This window comes from Odontomachus brunneus, unplaced genomic scaffold (genome assembly GCF_010583005.1).
Source record: "Odontomachus brunneus isolate Ranch 3 - 2012 unplaced genomic scaffold, Obru_v1 Obru_scaffold_329, whole genome shotgun sequence".
NCBI classification, from domain to species: Eukaryota; Metazoa; Arthropoda; class Insecta; order Hymenoptera; family Formicidae; genus Odontomachus; species Odontomachus brunneus.
The window spans coordinates 91532-98599 of NW_022639779.1; positions in this window are offsets into that span (position 1 = coordinate 91532).

The following is a 7068-nucleotide window of genomic DNA, read 5'->3' on the forward strand; positions in this document are numbered from 1 at the left end:
TTGGCAACAGATCTTGCTGTCGGGCAATTGGTGCCAAATTTGCAGCAAAAACCGCGCAAAACTTGCAGTGCAGCAAGGTCTGCGCTGTTTCTGCCACCAATCTGCCGTCAAATCGCTACAATCTCTGCGCGCTTTTTGCTGCAAATCTGCAGCAATTATCCGATAAGCTCTGTCGCATATCTGGCGGCAATTTGGCAGTAAGATTTAATGTAACAGATCAAATTTGTTATCTATTTGCCATCAAAAGTTGATAGCAAGCTCTACTCGAAATCTGCTCACGCAGATTGGGCTATCTAGGTTTTGAGTGTGTATATTATTACACATCAGAATATTTATCAGAAAGCCATATTTGAAAACCACATTTTGAACAGAATCTATTAGTAATATTGATTGAAAAGAAGGTTCTACATATAAAGTCTGTTTCTCATATATCGGCAGACTGATGTCAATAATGATAGAGTCTACTGACAGAATGTGATACAACATTGCTGATAGAAAGCAAGCACATGTGATAAATTGACAGCAGAAAGCGTATACATTTTCCTGATAGATTCTGTGAGCACGATTTGTATACTTTCTGCCACCAATCTACTATCATACTCTGTCAGCAGACTTTGTCGACAGAATAATATTAATTAGCGGACACAAATTATTTGTTGACAAACTGCTTCTGACACAATTATTAAAATGTATCAGTCCACGTACAAATTACCTGTGGCATTTATTATACTAGTCAGCACACGATACACCTCTGACACATAATAAAATATTAAACCAGTCTGCGTCAAAGCTTCTAGTATGAATTAATATTATTATTATCAGTTCACGTTATTATAAGCCTCTGAATTTAGTACTATTATTATTACCAGCACACGTCACAGCCACTGGTTAATTATTTTATTATAAGTTATTAATTATTATAAATTATTAGTTATTATAAATGTTAAAACTTATGTGACAGACAGAGTCTCTGGTACAACTATTACAATGTACCACCCCCCGTATAAATTACCTGCGGGGCTTATTACACTAATCACTACAAAACGAACTTTGACACAAAACTAATATAAAAGCTCATCTACAATGACTGTAAGAATGGATGCTTTCCATTTAATAATTTAAGTCGACATAAGCATCATTCTGTCTTTGTTTCATATTCTGTGAGTAACAAAGATAGGATGATGCTTGTGTCGACTTGAGTCACTAAATGGAAAACATGCGATATGGCTGTAAGGCTGTAAGACACGAAATGAATTATTTTCATTCGCTAACAGCTCACGTCAAGGCTTTTACATACAAATTGACATAACAGTAACGTAAGACGTACCATAACAATTGATCAATCACGTTGAGTATCGCCGAATCGTAAGGTCGCCATTTTTGTGATTACTCAATTGTAATTGGTCAATTCTAAGGGCCATTACACACAAAATTACATAGACGCATATGCATAGCATAAGATCATATGGACCAATGAGCATCGAATATTAAGTCACCGTATTGATGATTGATGCTTAATATTCGATTCTCATTGGTCCATACGATCTTATGCTATGCATATGCATCTATGTAATTTTGTGTGTGATGGCCTTTACGGGACGTCTTACGTTATTGTTATGTCAATTTGTAAAGACCCTTAGGGCCTTATAGCCATACTCTGACAGACATTACTCTGTAAAACATGTCTTTTGTACGAGGCACACGATTGGTCCATTTTGTCCTGTATATACACTTATGCAATTATACAAGTTTGTTCTAGAGAGCCTCTTAAGCGTCTTCTACAATGGCAGTAGGAGTAGTAGTAACAAATAAGCAGTAAGTAAATTGACCAATTCTATTCTCACGATTTAAGAATAATTGTGATTGGTCCATTTACTTACTGCTTATTTCTTACTACTACTCCTACTGCCATTGTACAAAACGCTTAAGGGGCTCTCTAGACAAACTTGTATAATTGCATAAGTGTATATACAGAACAAAATTGATCAATCGTGTGTCTCGTACAAAAGACATGTTTTACAACAAGCGTTATAATGCCTGCATTCAGTAAGCTCAACAGTTGCACAACAGTTGAGCAATTCGTAAATGTAATTGGTCTAGATTTAGAGATGGAACAGTAAGTACCAATAATCGCTGATTGCTCACTGAGCGGTTTTTGTACTGAACGCGCCTAATTGCTTCATTATGGATAGACACATGAGACATATGAATATGCGTGTGGGTAAGTCCTAAAGGCGTATCCAGAGCAACTTGCTTAACTGTATTTGTGTTTCTTATTGTTGCTTTTCTTTTCCTTTCTTGGGTTTAGTGCACCTATATATTGCAAGGAAAAATAGAAGAAATGTGCCTCTCCATCGCCCATTCATGATTGACGCAAATTAAATTCTTTTTTGTCTCTCCAATTTTGCAAAGCAAGTGGCTATATAATTCGTATATAGTGAATGGCTACGAGAAATAATCATACAATTATTTATATATTACATATATATGTTTTCATTATGTAAACATAAATATTTCTTATATATTTCTTATATATTTCTTATATATTGTGTGTACATATGTTTACCGTACACATTACACACACACACACACACACACACACACACACACATATATATATATATATGTATATATGTATATATGTGTGTGTGTAATATATATGATATATAATATAAAATAAAAAAAAATATGTTTTTAAAAATATTTTAAAGCCGATAATCAAGTATATTTATATGGAAAATATCTTCAAAATAGTAGGCCTGTCAAATGTTATACCTAAATTTTTTCAAGAAATGGTAATCTGTTTTTGATATGGAGACAAGTACTTATTATACATTTGCATAATTGTAATTTATTAAATGCAAGTTTTTGTTGTCTAGAACCCAAAAAATGATATTGACATGCAACATCATCGGTCATAAATCTAAAGGCAACTCAGGGCTCTAGATACTAGAGTACACTTTAGCATTCTATTTGTTCGGGAAGTTACATTTATGCCTCTGACAGAAGCTAAATAGGAACTCTAAAAATAATAAAAATATATACATTTGTAAAATGCGAATAGTTAAAAACAAAATAGAATTTTCCGAATATTTATTTTCACTATATTTTATAGTAATTTTTTCAAGGCAGCTTTTATCAAACTATTGTTGAAAGTTTTACGATTTTCCTATTTTCTACAACTTGGTTCATATTTCATAAGTTGAAAAAAAGATTGTGATAATTGATGAATTTTGAAATTTTAATCTGTACGATAATCTTTTTAATTATCAATATCAATACCAATTCGCAACATATTCTACATCAATTTATAGAATAAATTACTACAAAGTAAAAAATATACATCCAGCCATAATTATTCGTTTCGAACTAGATCTAGTGGATAAAGAATTATAAAGGTGTATATGGCTTTTAACATATATAATTCTTGTAGATACATCAGGATAGACATCCTTTGGATTTAATCGACTATGTCTAGTTCGGAACGAATGATTGTAGATGGGTGTATAAAAAAAAAAACCTGTTGTTCCGTACGGACGCTGTCGCCAGCACGTACCGAGCACGGCGAGCGGCCGTGCGCCAGGCGCGCGCCGCTCGCACGCGGTTACCGCTCGCTGCTACTTCGCGCTGTCGCCGCTACGCGGCAGCGAGCCGAGCCGGGCCGTTCGCACATTGAGTCACTGTTTTTGAGTCCGCTTGCACGTTGCCTTAGAGTGTCTACGACACCTTGGCTTGATTCGTACGAGGTATTTTGGACCTCCACATTCTCGATGATCGACGATTGAGAAAAGGATTCGCGAGATCACTTTTTCGGACTTACACTGAAGCCTCCACCCGCGGGTTGGGTGCTTCCTCTACAATAGCTCAAGCGCTGCATCTATCGTGCAGCATTCGACAGGATTCTTTACGGTTATACTTACGACTCCGCGCGAGTCTGAGTTTCTCACCGAGACTTGGCCGCAGCCTTCACGCTAGACACACTCGCCTTTAAGTCGCTGCCAGGAACGCAGCCTCCACGCGAGCCACGCTCGCCTCTAAATCAGCTCGAGACTTAGTCGTTGCCAGGGAAGCAGCGTTTACGCGAGCCACGCTCGCCTTTACCTCACTGTCAGGGTCGCAGCATCCACGCGAGACACGCTCGCCTCTGAGTCTGCTCTAGACTTAGCCGCTGCCAGAGACGCAGCATTCACGCGAACTACACTCGCCTCTAAGTCTGTTCGAGACTTACTCGTTGCCACGGACGCGCAGTATTCACGCGAGCCACGCTCGCTTCTAAATCTGTACAGGACTTAGCCTACGTCGCGCCTGCGGACCATAGAGCCAAGGGACTCGTTCGCCTCTCTTCGCCCAGCGCGACATACTCGTCCGCTCGGTGAGCGTCAAGAGGATCCGAGAGGACTCCTTGACACGCCATACGCAAGGGCTGAGACCACGAATAGGCGATTTCTTCTTCCCGCGAGTTCGCTCGCGTTCACCCGACGCGAGCATTCGGGAGCATGCCTGGCGTTACGAGTCGGGTTGTGACGATGGCCGCGGATTTTTATCCGCGAGCCGCCAGGCCCCTCACCCTACAAGCCCTAGAGCTTAATACGGTCACCATGACCACACTCTCTTCGACAGGGGGGGCTTATCCGAACGCGGAGGCGCTGGGAAGCGGTCGACTGCCGCGATTGAGACAGTATTTTCAATCCGCGTCTAAACCCCAGAATACGCGGAGGCGAGTGATCTCGCCTCCCTCCGACTATCGGGAATCGCTTAAACCCCACGCCAGGGCCGCTGTATAGTGGACTAACGGCGACGAAGCGCGCGGTCTCTACGGCGCGGAAACACCGAATCGCGTCTAGCAAATGAACCAGCCGCTCTACAACCTAGGGCCGTTCGAAACACCTGTGCAAAATAAACATATAAGATATATGATAAAAATGTGTGTATATGTATTGTTTTAATTTACGAAAGCTGACAAATTATCTTTCTTCCTATATATTCTTCTAATTTCATTAGGTCTTCGTGTAATTCCACTGGCAGCTATACTGGCACATCATGGTGTACAGGTTAATTTTTGGATATCTTCCTTCTTAAGAATTGCGAGTATATCTTCATTTTGCTGCTTAATAATCATTACGAGCTCTAATATTTTATTTTGGAAAGCTGAAAACCAAATATTTTATATATTTACATATAATCTATAAATGAAGCACTAATAATTAGATAATTAACAATTAATTGGAATTACTCAGTACTGAACAGTGAAAATGTCACGGACAAATATTAAAAGTAGATAGTGAGCACATAACTATATTTATAAAATATGACTGGAAAAATATATTAAATTAAATACTATGAAACACATAGAATATGAGGAAACTAACCAAACTGGTTAAGATCAGAAATTTGAAAATGAGATGAGACAGCATTTGTATAGTAATAGGTCTCTTGATATGTTTCTTGATGTTTTTAAATTAATATTTGTACTGTCACTACTGTTAGTACAAACACCTTAAAACATTAAGTTTTAACAAAAAACATTAACAAAAATAAACTAATTTGCAAATATTATAGTTTATTAACTAAGTATAATTACTAGAAGTTGCGATGCATTGTGACTGTGTAGAATCTTCAATTTGTTTACTTTTTCCCTTGTTAAATTGCTTTTTTGAAAAAAGTGCAAAATGTAAAATATTTCATAAATATATATCTTCAGTTATATCAATGTAAGAAAAGTTTTTATTATTGATAGGAATCTAATGGCTTTATATAAACAATTTTTGGTGGTTGTGGAAATATACTATAATTAGTTTCATTCTCTTCTTCCTCACTACTGTATGATCGCTTTCGTGGAATTCTCTTTCGTTGTCAGTTTTCTTCTGGATCTGTATTCAGATCACTTGTAAGCTCGGCTACAGCTAGTTTGCGTCTGGTTTTATCTAAATTATCTGAAAAGTCATAGTATATAAGTAATATCAAATTTTTAGGTTTCATTATATTTCTTACCAATTTTTAAAATAACATTAATTTCTCTATACGTACTAAAAATATATTTCATATAATAAAATAACTTATTAGGTTACGTTACATTTTTATATTTACCTATTTGATAGAAATTACGAACTATGCCATAAGCATGCCACGTCTCCTTGTTTATATCTTCTCTTTTGCTTAATGAGCGTAGATAACTACCAGTATTTTTATAAGGAGGCCAACATATTTCTTTTTTACGTGGAGTAATCCATTTGTGGTAAACAATGGCTAGACCATCCCTTTCTTCCTCGTCAAATTTAACGATACTGTACATACTCTAGAACTATTTTTGCCAAACCGAATGTCTTTATACTGTTTTATTGAATTATAATCATAATAATTATTATTACTTTATTATTAATTAGTGAATTACTACTTTAACATTAAGACTACTTTATTATTAATTAAGGTTCTTGTGCCTTGCTATGGCTATCTTTGTTTGATAACGTTAGAAGCGAGAAATCGCATGCCTAAATATATTGCAATATACGTGGAAATAAAATAATATATGCACAAAATGGCCGTAATCGAATCAGCACATTTGTAAAAACATTTTCCTTTATCCACAACAATCAATAAATAGCCGAAAATTAATAGTAACATACAACTTACGTTTTTAACCTCTTTTTTTCATTATTTCTGTTATATTAATTTTACGACTATTTATTGATTGTTCAGGTTAAAGAAAAGCATACGGACATTTTTACAAGTGCTGAATCGATCATAAGTGCCATTTTTGTGCGTATATTCTTTTATTTCCTCGTATACACAATATTTTGGCATGCGATTTCTTGTTTCTGAAGCCCTCAAATAATGAGAGCCAAATCGAGAACAGCAGCCTCAAGTAATTAATTAACTGCTACTTTATTAATTATTATTACTTTCCCCTTGCCGCTAATTAGACCTTCCCTTCGTAAAATACTCCATCCAAATATTCTTATGTCGATAGCATCGACAAATGACTCCAGCAAACAGTGCGATGCACGATGTGACATACACACGCTTTCTCTCTCTCTCTCTCTCTCTCTCTCTCTCTCTCTCTCTCTCTCT